This window comes from Eleutherodactylus coqui, chromosome 9 (genome assembly GCF_035609145.1).
Source record: "Eleutherodactylus coqui strain aEleCoq1 chromosome 9, aEleCoq1.hap1, whole genome shotgun sequence".
Classification (NCBI taxonomy): Eukaryota; Metazoa; Chordata; class Amphibia; order Anura; family Eleutherodactylidae; genus Eleutherodactylus; species Eleutherodactylus coqui.
The window spans coordinates 31,233,374-31,258,923 of NC_089845.1; the positions used below are offsets into that span (position 1 = coordinate 31,233,374).

Consider the following 25,550-nt stretch of genomic DNA (forward strand, 5'->3'; position numbering starts at 1 on the left):
AGCAGAACCCCGAGTGCAGAGGTGAAACCAGCCTATAATTGGTGATGCAATGGAAGTCCTACTTACTAGTCTTCTAGCAGATTTCTCTTCGCTAGCTCTTCACAAATAAGGTTTGTGAAGTGGTCTATCGACCATTATGTTGCAGCGATCCTGTTCTAAAAGTGTGTGGCAGACAGTCATGGTAATCAGTAGAGTAACATCATGTGTTACAGGAGTATGAAGAAATGATTTGCACATGATGTCAGTATTTCAACATGTCCTGCCTGAAGGAAGTTGAGATTGCTTATATATTGCTAAGCAGAGAGGTTTCTATCTATAGATAAGGATCTAGTCTGTCTTTCTAGCACTGCGCTCCATATCCTGTTCAGCTACTTGAACTTTTATCAGTTGGAGGTAAGTGCAAATGTAGAATAGATATACCTCATGTTCTGCTCTGGCACATTCCTAATAACTTGATTGCAATGACAGATAACTTTCGTGTAAACAGATGAACCACATGATGGTCAGGGGTAGCCTTGTTGGCCTTGTTTTCAGGAACTTGTATATTGTGTATCCGCATTGCAGCAAAATACACTTTTTAGATTGTAGACCAAGAAAAGCAAAAGTGAATCGAAGCTTCTAAATGTTGTATAGATTTTGAGGTCTGGTTTTCAGTAAATATATACTGTCCTCCAAACCAAAATGGCAGACTTTCCATGAAAAGTGTCTGGTTGGGTCACATCCGACACAGCAAAAGTGAAATTGGTCATATAATAGAGGCATTTTTAAAGCCTTTTCAATGAGCGCTAACTTTTCAAAGCTTTTGCTAGTTGGCACTTGTGCCTATATGATGGTCAGTATGACATCTGCTTTACCCAAAATGTTTTTGCACTGAGAAATCCCTCTAGTGCGGTCTCCCTTCCTTCGTCCTAGCTTATTGTTCACTATCAACTCTCAATTGTCAGGAAACGTTAGAATGGGTGAGTTGTGCATGGAGAGCGGAGGGGAGGGAGGGGAAGCTCACAGAAATGCTGTCTGCAAGCTAATTTATCTACAGAAATCCTATCACAGTTGCTCACTCTTGCTGCACACTGCCCAACAATGTGATTTTATGTGTGCACAAAGCACTACAGATCCTGCTCTCTAAATGTCTGTAACACACAGTCTGTAGAAAACAGCACAGTATATAGAACTAAGCAACAGCCAGGCTCCTTCTGCCAGTCCTAAGAGGATTGGGAATCGGGTGTACACCCTGCAATGGGGGAAATACAGAATGTCCTATAATGGCGAGATGTAGTGTTATTCCTCATGTAGATAAAGCATACCTGACTAAGTCTTTAAACATGTTTTATGGGCTATATGTCTGCTGCTTATGGTCCCTGAACAGCGTGACTTTACCGAGGACCGGTCATGTCAGACTAATTGTGTGGTCAAAGAAACGGAAGGTGGTGCAGTGGATATAGGTTGTCAGGGTTTCAGCAGAGCTTTTGATGCAGTTCTACATAAAGATCTCATAGATTAAATTACTGAAAAGTTGATTAGTTGGCTAAAGCTTAGATATCAGTTGTTTTACGGGGTGCAGGGGCGTAACTATAGGGGATGCGGTTGCACCCGGGCCCAGGAGCCTTAGGGGGCCCATAAGGCCTCTCTTCTCCATATAGGAAGCCCAGTACTCTGAAAAAAGCGTTATATTTGGGGGCCCTGTTACAGGTTTTGCATCGGGGCCTGGGAGCTTCAAGTTACGCCTCTGACTGGGTGTATTGTAAACAGACGAGTTACTGGTGACCACGAGGGTCTGTCCTGGGTCCTATTCTATTTATTATGATTAATACACCTGCTGGTATCTCGAACATGGACAACCATTTAGCCTTACTGAATACATGGTTTAAACAATGGAAACTGTAGTTCTGTTTCTAAATGTAAAATACTGCTTTGGGGAGAAGATCTGTTATTGGCTGATCTGTGATATCCAGGACTTCGGAAAAGAAGAATTTGGGGGTCCTGACTTCTGACAGCTTCAAAAGAGAACACAACGCAGTCAGACAGCAAAGAAACCAGTAGGATGCTTGGCTGCATAGCTAGAGGTGTAACCAGTAGAAAGAGGGAGATTGTGATCCCGCTGTATAGAGCTCTGGTGAGACCACATCTGGAACACTGTGTTCAGTACTGGAGACCTCGTATACAGAAAGTCATTGATGAAATAACAGTTTAAAGGCTGGCCACAAAGATGGTGGAAGGTCGTGAAGAAAGCTTTATCTGGAAAGATTTAAAGAACTTAATTTATACAAGGTAGGATAGAGAGGTGGAACATGATGGAGACCTGGTAATCCTTTCACTATCCGATATTAGGTTTAACATTTCTGCATACTTGCCATCAAATGTCCTACTCCACCATCTACCCCCCCCCCCCCCATACACACCCACCACCACCAGGATTTTAAAGAACAAGGTGTTTCTCTAATATGGCACCATTTAATTTGCCATCTTAATATATTGAGACTTTTTAAAACTTTAACGTGTTAAATTGGCCAAAAAACAGAACTGTCCCCTCCTTCTCTCCGTCACTCCCATTCATGGTACAGTAAAAATGACATATTATTCCAATAGGCAGTACGGGGAGAGCGATAGAACTTTTTTCTCACGTCATTGGGGCTATGAGGTTTTTACACTGCGGTTTCTACTCATCCACAAAGTTTTTTGATGACTTGAAAGAAACTTTACGCTACCAGAGCCTTTTTTTTTTTTCTTCTTAATTTTATTAGGCCATTGTCAGCTAGACACAGCTTATACCTACCTTGGGTAGCCCGCTCTGCACACAAACTCCGCAGCTACATAGTAGTTGTGTATGATACATATCTTTTTTTATGTTGTTGTTGGGTTAAATCAATTAAAAGCTTAAAGGGGTTGTCCCGCGAAATCAAGTGGGGGTATACACTTCTGTATGGCCATATTAATGCCCTTTGTAATATACATCGTGCATTAAATATGAGCCATACAGAAGTTATTCACTTACCTGCTCCGTTGCTGGCGTCCCCGTCTCCATGGTGCCGTCTAATTTCAGCGTCTAATCTCCTGATTAGACGCACTTGCGCAGAAGGGTCTTCTCCCTTCTTTTGGGTCTCGGCACGAGCGGAGTTCTGGCTCCGCCCCCTTCTACGCGTCATCACGTAGCTCCGCCCCGTCACGTGTGCCGATTCCAGCCAGTCAGGAGGCTGGAATCGGCAATGGACCGCACAGAGCCCACGGTGCACCATGGGAGAAGACCCGCGGTGCATCGTGGGTGAAGATCCCGGTGGCCATCTTGGTAAGGTAAGTAAGAAGTCGCCGCAGAGCGGGGATTCGGGTAAGTACTAAACTTTTTTTTTTTCTTCCCATCCCTTGTGTTTTTCTCGCGCCGAACGGGGGGCCTATTGAATTAAAAAAACAAAACGTTTCGGCGCGGGACAACCCCTTTAAACCTCTTTTTGCAGTATTCACGAAGAGCACCATTAGGTAGTGCTTGTCACACCCATTAACAGTGAGCTGTCTGCTCTGTGCATCTATGCAGTACTTTGAAAGAAACTTGTATTTTATTAGTAGTACCCAGACACAGAAGTAGTCCTGCATGTTCATGAGCTGCAGCCATCCCACCCCGCCCTCCAGCCACTGGCAGCTCACTATGCACAGTCAATGGCTGAAGAGCCTGGAGCTAGCCTGCAGCCTGTGAATATCCAGGACTACTTAAGGACTACCTCTGTGTGTTGCTGCTGCTAATAAAATGTAATTTTGTCAACTACTGCACAGAGCCACACAACAGACATGCCTGTAAAATCAACGATTAATGAATACCAACCTACTGACAGGTTCCACTTCCAAGTGTGTGTTAAGCTCTACAGAAGAATATCTTTATATGGGTTGGCATTGCAACAGGCTTGAGTATTGAATCATTTGTGTTCGCATGCAGAAGCTCAACACTGGACTGCATTTATTTATTTATTTATTTAATGGATCCAGTGCAATATGACTTAAGACTTTCTAGAACTTTCTGTACAGTTAACTGAGCGTTCATATTGGTTTTGGGCAACTGCTATGCATATCTTTGGGGAAGAACAATGCTTAGGTGGCTGTTCCCATGGAAAATTAATGAGTCTGGGTCATTGCTGGGATTGGCAAAGGTAAAAGCCCCCTATGGGCGCGTTCACACATGACGAAAACGCTACAGTTTTTCGTGACAACATCCACAGCATTTTTGCATTAACAACCACTTCAGTGCGCACCATTGGTGCAGATTGTGACTCAGCTGATTTCAGCTTGCACATAGAACTCTTGTGCTCTGACAGTGCGCACCGCCACCCTGCGCTGCTACTGAGTGCCACCACTGGTTAGGCGATACAATGGTTTACAATGTCTGTGTTAATCAGCTGTATTGGGAAACCATCACACAAAAATCGCTCCACTAAACTGGAGAAGTCCCCTTCGCTACAACAAACTCTTCTGCAATATATTAACTCTTAAAGGGGTTGTCCCGCGCCGAAGCGGGTTTTTTTTTTTTTCAATAGCCCCCCCCCCCCCCCTTCCCCGTTCGGCGCGAGACAAACCCGATGCAGGGATAAAAAAAAAAACGAGTAGTACTTACCTGAATCCCCGCGCTCCGGTGACTTCTTACTTACCTTGTGAAGATGGCCGCCGGGATCTTCACCCTCGGTGGACCGCAGGTCTTCTGTGCGGTCCATTGCCGATTCCAGCCTCCTGATTGGCTGGAATCGGCACACGTGACGGGGGCGGAGCTACGAGGAGCCGCTCTCCGGCACGAGCGGCCCCATTCAGAAGACAGAAGACAGGACTGCGCAAGCGCGTCTAATCGGGCGATTAGACGCTGAAGATTAGACGGCACCATGGAGACGGGAACGCCAGCAACGGAGCAGGTAAGTGAATACCTTCTGTATGACTCATAATTAATGCACAATGTATATTACAAAGTGCATTAATATGGCCATACAGAAGTGTATACCCCCACTTGCTTTCGCGGGACAACCCCTTTAAGATGCTTCCCACACTTTTTTTTTTTTTTCTATAAGCTTTTAGAACTTTCTTCAAGATCAAAAGGCTCTGCTGGATTGGCGAGGCGGCAGCCTTCACTCGTAGGACTTGGTGCTCACTTGACACATCGGTGATCTTTAGATCTTCACGATGTGCTGGAAAACCGCTACTGAATGTGTTCAATGGACTTTTTATTGGCCGAGGTGAGCAAATTGGTCCTTTGTTCCAGATCTGATGTCCAATATTCTTAGACTTCCATGGTCACTTTGTGTAACTTTTCCTTGCAAGAGTTACAAATCCTGTATATTAGCAAAGTTGAATGATGCTATCCATATAATTCTACATTTCCTTAATGGCTGGCTTCATGTTCTCTTGTTTGGGTAACCTCTTAATAGAGGGGGAATAATAACTTTAAGGATGCTATTACTCAGAGTATGTCAGAGCTACAATGATTGTGGATGGCACCTGTAGTGATCCATACAAGCCATGTGATGAGTGCTGGCAGCAATCTGTAAAGCTCCACCCGTGTTTGACAGACAGGGAAATGCTGCAGTGCAAAACCAGCAAACGGGAGCTTTCACACGGTATGGAATTACACCGCAGGATGCAGCCACACCAACATCCACAGGTCTAACCGCGCAGGTGTTAAGCCATCATCAACTCTGCAGATGTAGGTGCAAAATATACCGCAGCTTGTGGGGCTTTTGATGACCTATTCTGTCCTGTGTGAAAGGTCCCTAACTAGAAGAGCAGCTCTCCGGTTCATAGGCTACACCTGGTGGATAGTGAAAGCTTTAGGCTAATTTTACTGAATGGAGCGAAGCTGCAAAATGCTGGGTATACCCCTCCGACCACAGTGGCGCCTTTTCATATCAAAAATACCCTCTTTCCTTTTTTTTTTTTTTTTTTCTTCGTTTTTTTTCTTCTATTCTTGGAAAACCTCTTAAAGTGTCCCAAAACCGGAGGGTTGCTGTTGATTATAGATTTTAAGCGATTGCTTGCTCTGAGCATGCTTGAAACCATTTTTCCCCCTCGGGATGTCAACTGCACACAATAGATATCCAGAATGTTGCTAATAATTAGAGATGAGCGAACACCAAAATGTTCGGGTGTTCGTTATTCGGAACGAACTTCCCGTGATGCTCGAGGGTTCGTTTCGAACAACGAACCCCATTGAAGTCAATGGGCGACCAGAACATTTTTGTATTTCGCCGATGCTCGCTAAGGTTTTCATGTGTGAAAATCTGGGCAATTCAGGAAAGTGATGGGAATGACACAGTGACGGATAGGGCAGGCGAGGGGCTACATGGTGGGCTGCATCTCAAGTTCACAGGTCCCACTATTAAGCCACTATAGCGGCAAGAGTGCCCCCCCCCCCACTGTCAGCATAAAGATCGTCCTCCTCTGGCACAGCTGTAACAGCTGTAGCAGAGAAGAACGATGTTTGCCCATTGAATTCAATGGAGCGGCAATACAGCATGTTCCACTGAATGCAATGGGCTGCCGGCGATCGCAGGATGAATGGTCGGAAAGGGGTTAAATATATAACCCCTTTCCTGCAATTCATCCAGAAATGTGTTACACTAAAAATATATACCGGCGTATAAGGCGACCGGGCGTATAAGACGACCCCCCAACTGTCACCTTATACGCCGGCAATACAGTGGAGCAAAGAATAAAAAGCATTACTTACGGTTTTAGATGATCTGCGGCGCTCCTGCAGGCTGTCACTCCCTCCTGGTCCACGGCAGACAAGCTTTCTCTATGAAAGGCTTTAAATCCCTGCCTCCAGGAAGACACGTGCCTTCAGCCAATCACAGCCAATGACAATGATGTCATTGAATGGCTGTGATAGGCTGTGTTTCTGGAGGCGGGGATTTCAAGCCTTGAAATCCCCGCCTCCAGAAACACAGCCAATCACAGCCATTCAATGACATCATTGTCATTGGCTGTGATTGGCTGAAGGCACATGTGCTTCTGGAGGCAGGGATTTAAAGTCTTTCGTGGAGAAAGCAATACTCTGCCGTGGACCAGGAGGGAGTGACAGCCTGCAGGAGCGCCGCAGATCATCTAAAAACGTAAGTAATGCTTTTTATTCTTTGCTCCACTGTATTACCGGCGTATAAGGTGACAGTTGGGGGGTCGTCTTATACGCCCCGTCGCCTTATACGCCGGTATATATTTTTAGTGTAACACATTTCTGGATGAATTGCAGGAAAGGGGTTATATATTTAACCCCTTTCCGACCATTCATCCTGCGATCGCCGGCAGCCCATTGCATTCAGTGGAACATGCTGTATTGCCGCTCCATTGAATTCAATGGGCAAACATCGTTCTTCTCTGCTACAGCTGTTACAGCTGTGCCAGAGAAGAAGGATTTGTCTTCTATATGTTCTCAATGGGGTCAGCGCTGCTGCCGCTGGCCCCATTGAGCGCATATAGAATGCATCCATAGCGAGCAGCGGGAGGGGCAGATTTCAATACTCGGGTGACACCTTATCTCCCCAGCCACTCACAGCAGGGGGGTGGTATAGGGCTTAAACGTTGCAGGGGGAAGTTGTAATGCCTTCCCTGTCTTTATATTGGCCAAAAAAAAGCGCTAACGTCTCAGGGAAGAAAGTTTAATTTACCAGAACACCGCATGGTGTTCGTTACGAATAACGAACATCCCGAACACCCTAATATTCGCACGAATATCAAGCTCGGACGAACGCGTTCGCTCATCTCTACTAATAATGTATCACTTTGTGTCCTCCGTGTGAAGAATGTTCCCTGAACAAAACCTTGACTAGTGCAGGCGTTGGTTGTATTTGCATCTTGCAGCCCTCTGTCCGCCTTGGCAACATTTGTGGAAATTCACCGTAAGATATTTGTAAGGGTGATATGTTTCAAATCTTGTTTGTGCAGTGAAATTCAGCGCTGCCCTTGCCAGTGGCGGCAGGAGGGGGCGGCACTCCTCACCTGTGTTTGCATTGTCCAATGCAGTTTTGAATATGCCAGGATCACGATTTGCAAATATAATTTCACGGTGTCACGGACTGCTTGTATGAGCGCTACAGAATGCTATCAGGCCAACCTGGTGATAGAATGTGTTTATACGCAGTTTACTTGGTGACTACTTCAGATAAAACTTCATGAGAATCAGATTACAGTGATTTTGTTCATTATGTAAAGCGAAAAAAAAAAAAACCTGCTTAACCCCTTCCTGCTGTAGTTGGTTTTTGCCCTTCCTGACTCGGCCCCCTTTTTCAAAGTTGACGTGCCACTTTATGATAACTTTTGAATACTTTTATTCAAGTAGTGTGACTTTTTTTTCCCTTCTACATTTTTACTTTTTGGTTTTATTGTGTTTTTCTTTTTTTATGTAAAAAATCCAAAATTTACAGAACACTTTAGAAAAACTAATTTTCAAAAATGTTATTTTTGTCCTAGTAAGACACTCATACCCCCTTAACCCCTTGAGTGGCAGGTTTCCTACCACCCTGTCGTGCCCACCAGGGCAGGTTTTTTAAAATGGTCTAATCATTGAATTTCAACTAATTTTGCAGTTGCGTCTCAAGAGCCATAACTTTTTCATTTTTCCATTGACATGGCCATATGAGGGCTTGTTTTTTGCGGGACAAGTTGTGATTTTTTAAACAGGAGGGAGGAAAAAAAGAAATGGGGGAAAAAAAAAAAAGGGGTCATGTCATTAAGGGGTTAAATAATGTATTAACTTCCTTCTCTGGGTCATTACGACGCACACGGATACCACATGTGTGATTTTGTATTTTTGATTTTTTACAAAGTAAAGGGAGACAAGTGTTTTTTTTTAATAATTTTTTTACTTTTTTTTAATTTTTTTTTTAATTTTTTTTTTTTTTTTGTCCCTTTAGGGGACTTCCACAGGGACCCATCAGGACCCCTGATCACATTCCGGGGGTCCGATGGTGACAGCCATTTACATGCTGCAGTGACAGCCCTTTACATGCTGCAGTCACATAGACTGCAGCATGTAAAGGGTTAAAGGGGTTGTCCCGCGCCAAAACGGGGTTTTTTTTTTTCAACCCCCCCCCCCCCCCCGGTCGTCGCGAGACAACCCCGATGCAGGGACCTAAAGAAAGCTTACCGGAGCGCTTACTTGAATCCCCGCGTTCCAGTGACTTCTATACTTACCGGTGAAGATGGCCGCCGGCATCCTCTTCCTCCGTGGACCGCAGCTCTTCTGTGCGGTCCATTGCCGATTCCAGCCTCCTGATTGGCTGGAATCGGCACGTGACGGAGCGGAGCTACACGGAGCCGGCATTCTGCACAAGCGGCTCCATTGAAGAGAGCAGAAGACCCGGACTGCGCAAGCGCGGCTAATTTGGCCATCGGAGGGCGAAAATTAGTCGGCTCCATGGGAACGAGGACGCCAGCAACGGAGCAGGTAAGTAAAAAAACTTTTTATAACTTCTGTATGGCTCATAATTAATGCCCAATGTACATTACAAAGTGCATTAATATGGCCATACAGAAGTGTATAGACCCACTTGCTGCCGCGGGACAACCCCTTTAACACAGCAGAGAGCGGAGGTTTTCTCTGATCTCTGCTGTAAGAGCTGGTACCTAGCTGTCATCTGACAGCTAACAACCAGCTGTCCCTGCCACAGAGACCATCGGCTTGCTTCTTGCATCTCCTTGTAAGCACTGTACATGACGCAGCTTGTGTGACCTACCCACCGACTGTGCCGTGAAAACTACTGAAACTGAGACCAATAAGTCTCTATGCTCTGAAGTGGTCAGGCATCTAGGAATCCTGCTGTATCGGTTGGTTATGCAATGTGCGGGAAGAGGCCTGCACTCTGAGCGGTTTCTAAGATGTGGCTGAGGAGCCGTGTCACGGTGGCAATGAGTGCAGCATGTTCTTTGTAATCTCACCCACCGTTGAAGGCAGAGGCGTAACTTGAAGCTCCTGGGCCCCAATGCAAAACCTGTAACGGGGCCCCCAACTATAATGTTTTATTCATTGTACTAGGCTTATATATATTATATATATATATATATATATATATATATAATGGCCTTATGGGCCCGCTAAGGCTCCTGGGCCCCGGCGCAACCGCATCCCCTGCATAATCTATAGTTACGCCCCTGGTTGAAGGTATACAACAGGATCTGGACGACTAATGGAATTAGGTAATCGTGACGCCAGTGCCTGGATTAAAAGCGCTTGATACCGAAATAAGACTAGCTCATGTATTTAAGTAAATGACAGGCACACAATTTACTTTCAGGCATATGGCTGTCTGCAATAATATTAAACTCCAAGCAAATGACCTATACAACTGGCATATACACAGTTGTACACTTTTTGCACAGATAAACCAGCCTTGGGGGGGCAGCATCTGAGCTAACTGGGTGCTATATAGAGAGAGAGACTGACAATAACTGAACATTTAACCCCTTTATCAACACAACTAACAGTTTTGCCTACCTGAAACACTAGCTAATATTTCTTTAGTACTTACAAAACTCACATGAAGATTTTCCACTGCTTGTCTGAAGTTGATGTCTGGTAGAAAGCAGAGCTGGCTTGGCGGGGACATCAGATTTGGGAAAACTGTTTCTCTCAGCGTTGGGGTGAATTATTAGCTGCTGCACACAGGATTTCTTGGAACGTTTACATAAGGCATCTCTAATAAACAGGACAGAGGAGAAGGAAGCTTAGCTGTGTCCATTCCTCCCCCCTGCTTCTTGCTCTCCATCTCACACCGACTGATCTCTTTCCTGACTCACTCTGAACTCCCCCTTGACTTCAATCTCCCAAGACTTATAATTTCTAACTGCCCACCACGAAATTAGCTGGAAGAAGCCCCCTTCTTTTTTCCTCATTTTGGGGGCTTGTCACAGCTCAGCTCGAACGACATGATTTATGATGGTGCCTAAACAGATCCCACAAAGCTGGAAAATTTGAATCCCATCAAAAGAGGATGCTGCTGGATGGGGGAATATTTGTAAAAAAAAAAAAATGTATCACCCGGCTGCCTGTCACATTCCCAAACAGCACCATAACTTGGTTTACGTGACCGGTTCCCTTTTAGGTGGGTCGGATTATACATGTGGAAGGCCCACAGCAGATTCCCACTGTGAGCCCTGCCAGTGATCCTGCGTACAGCACTAACTTGTACTGCGGAGGTTCACCGGCGGTCAATTGACACAGGTACCCGCAGCCCATACCCAGTATTAATTTGCGTATAGGCTGCAGGGTCAGACCGTCTCCATTGACATCAGTGGAGGCCGTCCACATGGATTCTGTAACAAAATGGAGAATTCTGCGGGTTTTTTTTTCCCATTCATGGAATACGCAGTTTGTATCCAAGTGAACGAAAACGGATGCCTTTCAATAACCATGCTTTACCGCTGGATATGCAATACAAATCCACCTGCGAGAGCCTGGCCTAAGGATCGAGCATGCTTTATGCACTTTTTTTTTTTTAACACCATTTTCTACCTGTAAAATTGTCCGTCTCTGGACCCTCCTCTTCGCTTTACTAGAGGAACGAGTATCTGCCTGCTTAGTATCTGGGTAACTGCTCCACTTTGCTCGTGCCGGTGAGGCTACATGTTAGATGTTGTGACAAGATTGCTAGTTGCACAACCTCGCTAGAACATGTGGACTCGGCAATGGGAAGAGATTCTGACTTGATGCCACGGCTCGCACTATTTATAGTTTTCCTATCGGAGGGAGCCATATGCACTAATTTGCATCAAGCGATTTGCAACCCTGAAGCCACATTTATAATGGCTGATTTCACAAGGAATGGCCTTGTTTGACCGCCCAGTGAAACTAGCGGCATCTGCACATATGTGTGACTTAACTTTATTTGTACATTGGTTTTGTGCCAGCAACTAATTTTAACACAAAGCATTTTAAAGGTATTTTCCATGAAAATACTGATGACCCCTATCCTAAAGACAGGTCATTAATAGTTGACCAGCTGGGGTCTGCTGCACCGGACCATGGTTGACCAGTTCCCAATGACGGCACCTGTATACACAGAGTTCAGAGCGAAAGCCGCTACTTCGCCCCCTCTGTAGTGGCCGATACTTGTAAGTGCAGCTGCAGCGCTCATTGAAGTCAATGGGATCCCAGCCTACAATTATCCTGATATATCATTCTAGCATTGGAATCGCCTGCCTTCGTTTTTCTTATCTGGTCTCAGATCGCCATGATTACTGCTTTCAGCCATGGTTTGTCTCTGCATGCTTTACCCATCCAGCCACTACCACCTCCACTTGGCACCCCCTCTGTGTCTCCACTTAGTAATAGTGCCCCTCTCAGCGGATCATGCAAGCCCAATGCTCTGGGAGCTAGACACATAGGCTGGCTGCACACGGCCGGATTTGAATTGTGGAATCCGTGGCGGGCGTTCAGCACATAACATGCTATGGAAATGCACTTTTTCCTGCTCCCGAGCGGTAGGTTTTATTTTTGTGCAGGCCCCTGCATGGATGGCTTCCAGTGATGTCAATAGAAGTCGTCCGACCCGCGGTCCTTCCGCAATCAACATCGCAGAAAAGTTGTGGGACCCACATCATCGCCTAGCGACGGTGCAGGAAATTCTGTACTGCGCATGTCCGCCAGCAAGCCATCAGGACCATCCACAGTACAGAAGTAAGACTGTGACAGGTACGCAGGGTCACCAGATGGGCACAGGGTCTGATCCCGCTGCGGGTCATGTGCAGCTGGCCTTAGGAGGAGGTATGCTGTGCACAGATCATGCAACAGGAATGCCAGCCAGGATCGTGTGAGGAAGGATATTAGTTCTTCTGGAGGTTCAGCGGTGGTGGCCTGCCCTCTTCTGGACCACTTTGCAGCTGCACAGACAGTTTGTTTGCCCCTGGATCACCTTTAGTAAAACCGCATTCATTACATTTAGAACCTAAGTGACGGCCATTACGCCTTTTTACTGACTGCACTAATTGACTTTTTAAGCCTGTACAGGCATCTTTAAGGTGGTGGTTTGGCTGACTGACAGCCAGGCTCCTGCTCTAACAGCCAGGACTGGAGAAATCTTAGTTCCTGGTAGTTTAACCTTTTACATACCAGAATCAATAGCAACTGTAGCAAGGAAGCAGATGACAGAGGGAAGGGACTCTTATGTCACCCATTAGCGCCCCACAGTGTGATTGCAAGGTAGCAGTGGGTTCCCCTGGCAGGCGGAGGCGTGACAAAGGCCGCCATGCCTGCCATATAACCCAGCTTGCTAGGCCCTGCCTCTCGCAGAGTCTAACATGCTGCTCAGTGCACTGCTCCTGACTCTTCCAGCCTCCTCCCCCTGCACAGAGTGACACCAGGCATAAAAACCCAGCCTATATACGGTCGTCTGAAGTCACCCCTAGGCTGGGTTCACATGGGGTGGATTTACTGCAGAATTTCACTGCGGCAAATCTGCCTGCAGCCGCTAAGCCCAGTGTTAGCCGGCCGTGTGGACGGGATTTGTGGAAAATCTCGTCCACACAGGGCGGCAAAGTGGCGCGGATTCCCGAGACGCAGGATGTACATTCTTTTTTTCTGCTGCTGTGCTCTCTTCTATGGGAGCGCCGGCCACAACAGAAAAGCACACAGCGAAGCCGCTCCAAAACCAGCGGCACTTAGCCGGGTTTTAAAGAAGCACTTTCCTGACGGAAATCTTGCGTTTTTTTTTTCACTGTGGCAAAATTGTGAGCTTTCCGCTGAGAATACGACCCGTGTGACCCCAGTCTGCCTTTGATACCATTTTCATCAAATGGTGAACACCGTATAAACAAAACTCCCAAACTATGGAAGAATTTCTGAGGGAAATGCGCCGCAGCGTAGGAGAATCGCCCGTGTGAGGCTTATGCTGAATATTCTGCTGCTGATCCCAATAATGGTGACTTTAGGATAGTGACATTTATACAGTTCTCTAACACATCTCTGGCTGTTCACCGAAGCTTAGTGGGACTCCTCTCTTTGCAGCCCTCTGAGAGCACCATGAGGTAGTACCGGTCACACTGATTACAGGGATATGTCTGTGCAGTAGTTTTGGAGAAACTTGTATTTGTAGTAACCAGTCACAGAAGTAGTCATGCATATTCATGAGCTGCAGGCTAGCTCCACCTACCTCGCCATCCAGCCAATAATTGGCTACTCTCTATGCACAGTAATAGGCAGCCAGCAGTCAATCATTGGCTGGAGAGCAGAGTGGGTGGAGTTGGCCTGCAGCTCAGGACTACCCAGGACTACTTTAAATAGTCCTCCATGTGCTGATAAAATGCAAGTTTCTCCTAAAATACTGCACAAAACGTTGGTGATGGGGACTCTGATGATGATGATCCGTTCATTCGCTTCCGACCCTCGGTCACTCCATGGATCCATGTTCTCCATGCATTCCTGTCTTTCACGGCTTCTTTCAGTTTAGCGATTGACATGTTCGTGGAGGCTTTGATTGCCTCTACCCATCTTGTTTGACATCCTGATCTTCTCGTCCCACTGACCTTGCCAAGCATCAGTCCTGTTTCCAGTGAGTTAGCGTGCATCACGTAGTCAAAAAAAAGAGAGCCGCTGTTTGATGATTTTGCCCTCTAGTGATATTTACGGTTTGACGTGATCTAACACTATCTTGTTCGTCGTCCTGGCAGTCTAAGGTATCCGTAGCATTCTCCTCCAGCACCAGAGTTCAAACACATCAATTTTCCTTCTGTCTGTTTTCTGAGCGCCCAACTTTCACAACCATACGTCATTTTGGGAAAGACGATTGCATTGACCAGTCTGGTTTTGTTGCAGTGCTAATATCCTTGCTTTTCCAGATCTTTTCCATCCCTTACATTGCAATCCTCCCAAGTGTAATTCGTCTCTTGATCTCAGGTCCAGATTGCCCTCTGATCAATTTTGGATCCAAGGAAGATGAAATCTTGGACCGTCTCGACTTCTTTGTTGTTAATCTTTGTGTTCACTGTACCGTTGCCTACCGCGGTCATGACTTTCGTTTTCTTGCTGTTGAGTCCCATGCGTTTGCTTTCCTTTTGCACCGTTGGATAAGGTTTTCCCGATCCCTTTTACTTTCCACAAGCAGGGTGGGGTCATCTGCATATCGGAGGTTGTTGACATTTCTGCCACAGATTTTTGACTTCGACTTCTGATTGGTCCAGATTGCATCACCTTCTGATTGTTTCTGCGTACAGAAGGACTGGTGATAGAATGCAGCCTTGCCGGACACCTTTCTCGATTCTGAACCAATCCGTGATGGGCCTCTAGGTTTTACAATACGAATAGGTAATGAACCGGCAGGGACTCTACCTCTCATAATTGGGGCTTCCAATAGGTGGATGTCCCTGAAAACGTGGTAAATGGTCTTTGTAGAAAAACTCTATGTAACGTCATGGGATTTAGCAGATCTACTTGTATTGAGTAACAACCTGTCTTCTCCTCCGCCGCCTTCTGCATGTGCTGGAGATTGTTGCGATGACTCTCGATGCTCCTTACAACAGCTGGTTAATTTCTGCTGATGGGCGACCTCTCTGGGAATGCAGTGCAGCCCGCCCGTTGCAGTAAAACCGCTCCATTAAGTTGTTTATCTGTTGACTGCTTTAAATAACAAGCGGTAGAGTGAATGCGGCTTCAGACTAATGCAGAATGTAAATCCGAATCAGGACATGACTGTTTGCGCCGATGAAAATTAAATATATAGAGGATGCGTTGTCGCATTTAGTTAATGCAATGTATCCTGTCTTCGGCCTCATGTCCACGGGGAAAATCGGGCCCGCTACGGATTCTACATGTAGAATCTGCAGCGGGTCCCTCCTGCCCCGCGGACATGAGCGCTGAAAAGAAAAATAAATGACAATAAACTCACCTCCCATCCGCTCCGTTTCTTCTCTTCGCGGCGGCGTCATCTTCTCTCGTCGCGGCCGGATCTTCATTCTTCGGCTCGGTGGATGTGCACGATGACGTCGGTGACGTGCCCCGCGCATGCGCCGGGCCGAAGCAAAATGATCCGGCCGCGGCTGAGAGAGGATGGCGCGGCGCCGAAGAGAAGAACCGGAGCGGGTAAGTAAAATGTGATTTTTTTTTTTTTTTTTTTTTTTTTTTTTTGTGTCCCGCGGATCCGGACGGCTTCCATAGGCTTCAATAGAAGCCCGCGGGAGCCGTCCCCGCGCGAGACCCGCATGAAAATGGAGCATGGTCCAGATTTTTTCATGCTCCATTTTTTTTTTAAATCACTTTTATTGACGATCCGCGGGTATTTATCTACCCGCGGGTGGTCAATGCATCCCTATGGGGTGCGGATCCGCGTGCGGGAGAAGAGTTATAATCCGCTGCGGATTTTAATTCTTCTTTTCCCCGTGGACATGAGCCCTTCAGCTGCTTGTACCCAGGTTGTTACTGGAAGCTGTCTGCAGCCAGGCCTTTAGGGTGAGTTCACACAGCGGAATCACGGTGGAATCTTCTGCAGTGAATTCCATCTCCGTGGCTTGCTGCCGCTGTTTTTGGCGAAGACACATGAATTTTGCCCTGTCATTGGGCATAAGCCATGTGCGGGATTGTGACGCAGAAAATCACACTTCTGCTTCAAGAAGTGACATGTCCTTTTTCTGCATGCAGATTTGACAGGGCTATACCCCCCAGCAGAATCAAGCCCTTACCAATTCCGTATACAAATTTTCACATACTGATTTGGTGCCATGTCTTCTACACAACAGAGTCTGCTGCCAATTCTGTCCCGTGTGAAAGGTCTCTAATGAGCTTTCATCCTACAGTTATTTGCTGATCGCCCCATCTTCCCAGTATTCTTGCTGTGTGTATAGATAGTATTGATGATGTCTTGGGTTTGTGCTCCCGGCTTCTAAGACCCATTTGCAGTGCAGTAAGATATAAAGCCCAGAGCCGCACTAGGGGGCAAGAATCCACATGATCCAACACATTATTACACACAGTGGAGGGATTAAAAAAGTTACTAAGGTGTAAATGGCCTTCACAGCTGATATCTGAGGCATGCAAACAGTTAAACTTGTAGCCTTGGAATAAATGGCACAATGTAATAATGCCAAATCCTCCTCATAATGCATTGTAGAAATGCAGTGAGGCGATGATTGTTTGCTACAAGAAGAGATGAGCTTGTTTGGCGTATTATAATTTCACAGGCTGCCAAATAGGTTGGGTGCAGATATTTTCAGACACAGTTCAAGCAATTTAATGAGTTGCAAATGCTTTCTGGAAAGTGCCATGCCCTGAGTGCTCCGGAATAAATTAGGATTTGCCAGCTAGGCTGCTATTCTGCTGCAGTTGTGTGTTTGGGGAGCAACTATCCTTGATGTGTAATTAACAATGTATCATCTGTTCATGTTGCTCGTCGAACTGAAATCCCATAAATCTGCAATGAACACCATGGCCAGGTCATTAACTTTCTACATGTAGGTCCCAAACCGTACAAACTTTTTTTTTTTTTTTTTTGTCTCTCCCCAATTGTTGGCATACTGCCTTAAATTTTAGAATCGGCAACAAGGCTACCAGAATCGGAGTTCTCATGTGCCAAAATTAATGGCGATTATCGGAGAAAGAACAAGAGACAACTGTGTGAAGTCACCACTGTGCTCTTTCTGGTAGGACCAGCTCAGTGTTCACTTTATACTTTTTTGTTCTATTTTTCAATATTAATATTGTCCAATCACAGTGGTCAAACATCCCAAGTTACACCTTATTGTAAAAAGTGGCAAATCATTACACAGTCTAACACTGATTACTAATTTGTGTTGCTTACTGTACCTTGGTGAAAGAATGAAGATACAATGACTAAATATGGTTTTCAGGAACCGCTCAACCCTTACTAAAAGGACAGCATAAATATTAACCCTTGAATATCAAGTGTAAGATCACCATAATACTTTCACACCCATGCAAACTAGTTTTACACTGTACTTGGGTTATACAATTGCCTCCTCTTTAGATACTGAGTGTTATATGTAATATACAGTACTTAGTAAATGGCTCTGTGCTTTATAGTAGGCCTTTATATAGTATCTTGAGGAGCAATAACGTATTGGTGATTCTGCAACACCCATTATCCCTGCCCCCAATGTAGCACGAGGTCTCAACCCTTTCTCTGCAAAGCAATGCAAAAAAGTTTCTTGTAATATGGATCTCTAAAAGAAAAATAGTTTTGTATACTGAAAGCACAGGTTCGCCTTTTGGACACTGTTTTACAGTTGACTTTTAGAGGTAATGTACATAAAGAGTTGAGCAACTTTGCAAATACAGTATTTTTGCTTTCCCTTTGAGTTGCAGCCTGTCCTGATCTGCATTCACGTGTTAGTGTTCCCAAATCTAACCTTTGTCTAGTCTAAGGCCCCCTGCTCACGGCCGGGTCAAACTCTGACTGCGAAATCTCGCAGCCGAATCAGACCCGGCGCCCCCCAGAGACCCTATACTCACCTCTTCGGATCCGCCACAAGCAGAAGTATCAGGGAACGGACTGCTTTCGTTGACTGCAGTGGAATTGTCCATGCGATTTTTATGCACAGATTAGAACATGCTGCGATTCTCCCCCGCGAGTGGAAAATTATAGTTCATTTCCACTTGTGGGCAGGGAAGAAGCATTTACCATTGCATGTTTATGGACTGACATTGCTACGGAATTCGTGGTGGGGGTCTGGCCACGAATTCCGTAGCGATAATCTGTCTGTGGACATTCAGCCTTAGAAGGTTGTTCAGCATAAGAAAAGCATAACCACTTTCTTCCAAAATCAGTATCCCAGCTGGCCAAGAGTTGTTACTGGTATTGTGTCTTGTCTCCACTGAAGTGAACGGTGCTGAACTGAAATGCCCCACACAAGCATGTAAGCGCTTTCCGTTCCACAACACTGTAGATCTATTTTTATCGTATCTCACTGAGGAAATTGCGAATCGGAGACCGAAAACTTCAGGCAGTTCGGAGCTCTGCGCAGGAGAACCGCTCAAGAGTGAGGATGTTGTAGGCTCTGGGCATGGCTAGCAGACAGAGCAAGGAACAAATATGGCTGACGGGAAGTAACTTGTGTCAGACGGAAGACTAAGTTCATAACTACACCTAAAGATTCAGGAGTGCTGCCAAAGTTTAATTTTGGAGCGAGGTATGCTTTATATGGTTCCTGTGGCTTAGTAAGACCTCTGACATGTTATAGTGACGTGTCCGAATCTTAAATTGCTTGGCAGAATCTTTAGGGTCTATTGCTCGTACATCATACACTTTGCCAGGATCAACCAACAAAACCGAAGGTCCTGCATGATCACAGCTGAAATATCTGTAAAGTCCCGCAAGGCCACAATGCAATAAGAGGCTGTCTCGCCACGAGTATAACTATACAGGTCTTGACAAACTGGAGCTTTTGCTCATGTTGCAGATCCCTCCATAGAAGAGCACAGCATACTTTGGGGCATACATAGAAAACATTCCATAGCAAAACTTAGAATTTAGTGTCCCCGCCTCCCCATTATTATATATAATTTTTATTAGAGGTGGCTTCTCTACAATATAACGTGGTTGGTTTGGATACAGCAGTACAGCTCAAGGTTTCCTCCAAACAATGCAGTCCTCATATAACTATCGAATACCGGTCTACACAGTGATGGACATCCAAGCTTTAATCTCTTCAGTGCTTTCACACAGGAGCGATCATTGATCAGAGAATGAAGGTGGAGGCAAGTCAGTGGTGGGGCAGGGGGTGGAGCCATTTGGCCCCAGGCCCCTCTGTCCCACGAGCCCCATAGCCTTTGAGTGGTCTGCCTATATTGGCAGCACACCAATGAGCATACTTTTAATGCTTCAGGAATGTCCACCTGGCCAGACTTGGGTAGCAGAGAGTTTGGTTTACAGTAACCCTTCTCCAACAAAACAGGCAAAATCTTAACTTATTACAGCAGCTCACCATGTGACTTCCCTTTGTATAGAATACTTCAGTGGTATATTCCTGATACTCCGGCCAACCTCCTGCACCTTACACCTCAGGCTGCTCAGGCTCTTCTGTCTCCGCATAGGGACTCAATCTACTCACTCAAGACTGTCTTGGCTATGGCACCTGCTCCCCGCTCCCATCTGGCCTGCAGGGACTGTAAACTAGAACTTCTTGCCCACAATTAATCTTCCATTTCTTCATGTCTGGAATTTGCTTGTTAGGGACTTTCTTTAAGGGCTTTGTTGACTTTTTTAATAACAGTTAAGCTCCACCCCGTGGCAATAATGCAGCATCTTCTATGCTTTGAGGAGCTTTAGACCAAGTCCTGTGACCACAGGCTCTGCAGATACCTCCCGATCAATATGGAAAGGAGAAGTCACAGCCCCAAAGTATACGTGTACTTGCATAATCATATAACACGTTATGCAGTACAAAGTAAAATATATGGCACATGGCTTATACATAATGCAAGAGGAATAGTGCCAAGCCACCCAAAAAAAGGGTGGCTTGGCCATCTTGAGACTTACAAAACCAAAAAACTGTTTTCTTTTTTTACTTTAACCAAGTTTGGTAAAGTTATGTTAGAATATTGTACCCAAGATAGCACCTCGTTGTAGGATGCCGACCGGGCCGTATACTTATCTCTTTAGTTACAACTTCAGTATACCTTGGCCATAGGCCAGACTAGGCAGTAGCTTGAAAATACTGAATTCACAAATGTTGGAATTTCCCCTGTTTTTAAAACCATGTTACATAAAGGCGAACTAAGCATAAAACCAAAAGAAATTAACTATGGCCAGTAATTACTTAAGCGACTGTTGTTTACCAGTGTTACACAATTTATAAGGTCCCGCGAGGCCTACTTGATATTGCAGATCCTATTTTATTGTACTTGAAAGACCTTTTTAATAAAAATCTGATTAAACCTTAAACCAAAAACTAATAACTTCGTTGTCCATGAGGAACACTGCCGCCTAACCCTCCCACACTTGGCAATGGTTTCAGCTTATTACAGTGAAGGGGGAATCTGTTCACACCCTACTTGTCTGTCCCTTGATTCGAGCAACTGGTGGGAGTCTCAGCACCCAGACCACCCTGATCAAAGGTTTAGTGAATTGATGGTGACACTTTAATGTTGCACAAGTTTACTTTGGTGCAGAGGGATAACCTAGAAGCTTTTGAGTCCCAACTTAAAATCTGTAACGGGACTCCGCCTTGTACCATGTGCCATCACTGGGATCTTCTGTGGTTGAGGGTCCTTTTGGTTCCCTTAAGGTTCTGTGGCCAAGTAGCGACTGCTACCTGTGCACTTCATATAGCTACCATCAGCAGTTGTGTGGGATGGGGATTGAGGAGGAGGAGGAGGAGGGGTGGTGGTGGTGGTGGTGAGGGGGGGGGGGGGTAGTGATTGCCTCAGCCCCCCAGCTTTGTCCTCTTCCCTAGTGAAGGTCAATGAGTTGAACATGACCACAGTGCTTGCAGGATCTTCTGACTTTCTTCCTGTACTGTGCAGCTGCATTCTTTTCTTGACTCTTTATATATCCTGAGCGTTGGAGGGGAGGAGAATGTTATCTACTTTCAAAGGCAGGGTCTTGACTTTTTTGCTTTTATTTCTTGGTGGGCTCAATGAAGAAAATGTGTACCAAGAGAGAAAACGTCTACCATTTGTATTTGTTGAAGGCTTGGGGTGGTTTCACATCCGCATCAGATGTTCTGTTTTCCTGCTTCGTTTGGGGGGCAGCAAAGGGGGATTCATCTGGCCGAACTGCTCCATCTTATGATGGAACCGAAGAGGCCGAACAGACCCCATTGACTAGGAGGTCCGTTCTGTTTCTGCTCAGCTGCCCAGCGTTTCGCCAGTTGAAAAAGTGATGCATGCAATTCTCTTCTGGTATTTTGTGCCGGGTCCTTCAGCTGGTGTTCCAAAGCAGATGTGAACCCACCCTTGGCCAACTACAATCGCCAACCTTTCTCACTCTACTTTATTAACTCGGCTTTCTGTTTCTCCCATGCTCCCTGGATGGAGAACTGGTTGTGTAACCTTCAGGCGTCATTGAACAATCCATAGCATTCCTACAGTTGTGGCGATCAACTGTGTTTTCTCTACACCCCTACAATGAGCTTCAATTGTACCACATTAAGTATATTTTAGCATGTTTAATGAGAAGGAATAGGTTCACTTACTACTTTTAGAATGTTACTCTGTTCATTTAGGGACATCTTTTTCAGCTTGCTGTGATATAAAAAGGTAAAGTCCCCTAGGAGTGACCGACTCCTAGGGTAACATCACATTGTGACGTTTTCTTGGCAGGCTGTTCTTTGCAGGATGGGTTTTCCATTGCCTTCCCCAGTCATCTTTACACCCCAGCAAGTTGTCATACTCCTTTTACCGGCCTTGGAAGGATAGAAGGCTGAGTCAACCTTGAGCCAGCAACCTGAGCCATGTGTTACTTGAACCCTCAACCTTCAGGTTGTGAGACAGAGCTTAGAACTGCATGCTGCTGCCTTACCACTTTGCACCACAAGAGGCTCTGTGGTTATAATGTAGCTTAAATGCTGAGTGAAATAGTTAAGGCCAGCCTTGCAGTATGCTGTATAGTGCCCTCAGCAATATTTTCTATCGATGCCCCTCTCCTTTTATGGTATATTGTATTTGGCGTCCCAGTTACATATCATACAAACATACAGTGCTCAATTAATACTCCTAGACCATTTCCTGTAGAACCCTGTCTTATTAGTGTGATAAAGCAGAGTGAGTGGAGCAACCCCGTGGCGGTGCCTAAGGCTTTTTGACGTTGTAGGGCCATTAGAGAAGTGGTATGATGAACTAGATGGATGCCCCACTGGAAGCAGGCATACAAAGATACACAGTGCAATTTGAGAAACCCGGTATAAGGCGCAGCCATCCAATAAAGCAATCCAAAAAGGAAGCAAGAGAAGCGCTCTCATTTTTTCCCAACAATTGCCGGGCTGAAACTGCAAGAACAGGTGCAGCCCAACAATTAGCACTATTACACAAGCATTAACGGTACAAGTGTAATATCACTAATTGCGCTTGCAGGTTCAGCAATTGACGGAAAAACACGAGTGCTAGCAGGTGTGTGATCGCAGCTTAAGGTACCTTTCACACGGAATGGAATATTGCAAATGCTGATTGATTTGAAGCCAATGTAGTCGTTCACACAGACACTGTGCTATTTTTTTTTTTTTCATGTGCACACTTCTTTCAATGGGAGTTAAAAAAAATAAAAAAAATTACATGGATCGGGCCATCTTCCGTGTTCTTGTGTTTGTTTCTTTGTTTGTTTTTTTCCGTTGCGTCAAACTGATTACATTTTGATGACCTTCACCCGTTAAATGCTAAATCTGAGCAAATACGGATATAAAACGTGCGTACACTTGCAATTAAATCTTGTACAAATAATACTTAAGAGCCGGTGATACTAGTCACACATGTGGACTGTCTGGGGAAAAATTGCGACATGTGTATTCTGGTTTGCTTTCTTGGGTTAAGAGCCTTAGAGCTCCTGAAAGCAAGCAGGTCAACTGTCAGACAGCCGAGGACCCCCAAGGAGAAGATGAAAGGGGTTTTCAGCCTGCATAGGGAGTGCCATGTAGGGACTAGGGGCTACAGCAGTATTGCTTAGGTCATGTGATCACTGGGTACCCCCCGACGTTGCAGAGTAGCTGGTTGTAGGAAAACTAGCTCAACTTTGTCAGTGACTGATGTCCTCAGAGTTGTAGAGGGTTGTACATGTGACTTTAATATTGTTGTGAACTGGTTGTGCAGGTGGTTTGTGGGAGGTGCTCGAAAAGTGTGTGTGTGTGTGTGTGTGTGTGTGTGCCATCTTGTAGGGCTTGAGCCACTTGTGTGAGCAGATCTAGATGCAGAGCTCCATGAACAGCATTTGTGGAAGAATGTCTCTGACGCTGAAAGGGCCTTTAGGGAGGAGAGGGTTGGTAAACTGGTATGGGAGGACACCGGATAGTGTTGCTCATCATGATTGGCCGGGCGCTAAAAGTGCTCTGATTTTTAGAAACCTCTAAATGAGTCCGACCTAATTTTTATTGTAAGTCACAGGAAAATCTATTGTCCCATAATTCCTGCTACAGAGGTTTGTGTTCAGCCAATCAGCAGCTAGGGCACCCTGATGTACCCAAATGTGTTCCCCCACCCCTGTGCTATGAGTGACCCCCAAACAACTGACTACTTTTTACCAATCTTTAGGGGGAGCATGGTGTTCTCAAGATGTGTAACTGTATCTCCGTGCAATTTGAGTGGCTTTGGCTGCATGGGAGGGCAAATTGAAGTCAATGTAAGCAAAGTTCAGGTTCACCAATGAGCGTCTGAATCGGCCATCCCAAATCACGATGATTTTGACAAAGTTGATCCAACCTGATCATTCCACTAATCTCTCAGCCCTAAAACTGGAGTCCTCTGACCAAGCCGCCTTCAATCCTCCAAGAGACTTGCCAGCCTACAAGTATGTGCTACTATATTGAAAAAAAACCCTTTTATTGCAGTTCAACGTAATCCGCGTCAGGGATTGGAGGTGTTGCAGCCTTGTCTGTCTGAATCTGATACAGCAAGGGTAGAACATTCACCTCTTCAGCCCAGTGATGATGATGTCTCTCGGAAGAGATTCCACTAGTTGTCTGACCCCCCCCCCCCCCCCATCTCATCTGCCATGTGTATTTGCCCATTTTATAATTTTTTTTAAATTCTGTGTAAAGCCCCCCCTTAGTGTGCTGCCTACGTGTAGTTGTAAATGCAGATAGCGCATTAGCGCAGAAATCAGCTGTGTGAATAAGCCTTTATAGTGAAGAACATTTTGGACCGGTTTGTCTTTGTAGCAAAGGAGAAAAAGTTGCTGTTCTCTCCCGTAACTCCCACAACACTTGTCCTCCTGCCGTTCCCACACTTGTCCCTTGCACCTATTTAGTTTGAGGTTCTGTGCCGGTTCCTCCCAGTTCTCACATAAGTTTTATTGTTTGTCTCGTTTTGTTTGTCCTTTTTATGTGTATTCAGGTTTCTTGTAAAGTGTTGATTTAGAATCGAGGCTCTCTGATTGTAAGGCTTGGCTTTTCTTCACACATGAGCCGCGTTTGCTTGTTCTCGGCTTCTCACTTTGTATCTTCTGGTAGAATCTAAACCTCAGATATCGGCTTGTAACCTTAATCAAATATACAGCAAAAGCCTTAGTTATCAACGCCTTACATTATAAGTCTACTAGGTAGACAAATCTGCCGTCAGTAAAAGTGTCTGAAGGAACTAGTTTACAACCACATTCAGGCTTTTAAGGGTATAAGTTTTCTGTAGCACTTTTGATCGTCAGGCACAAAATATTTGTAGATGTACAACAAAACGCCTTCATTGTAAAGTGTAATGTAACCTATGGTGTAATAAATCCCATTCCTCTGTACAGAACATATGATTAACCCTTTATGCTAGATTCCAATTATTGAACAATCCCTCCCAGAGCAAAAGCACCATTTAATGTGGAACTGACCCCTGTAGGGATGCTGTAGTACCCTGTTCTGCCTCTAGCTTGGATACAAGATGTTATACAGGGGGCATGGAGGCTCTAGTACCCTGCTGTACCGCCGCTAGTACCCTGTTGTACCGCCGCTAGCTTGGA

The 25,550-nt window shown here is 45.4% G+C and overlaps 1 protein-coding gene across 2 annotated transcripts in view; it reads left to right on the forward strand.

Moving 5' to 3' along the window:
• BASP1 (brain abundant membrane attached signal protein 1) overlaps window positions 1–25,550 on the forward strand; it is an 81,474-nt gene that overhangs the window by 27,246 nt on the left and 28,678 nt on the right. Inside the window, exon 1 of one of the 2 annotated variants that reach the window (XM_066579204.1) lies at window positions 284–393. The exons of the other annotated variant lie outside the window; for it this stretch is intronic. The gene's annotated coding sequence lies outside the window, so the exon portion shown is untranslated. Of the gene's footprint in view, window positions 1–283; window positions 394–25,550 lie in introns of those variants that run through there. 2 annotated transcript variants of the gene reach the window in all.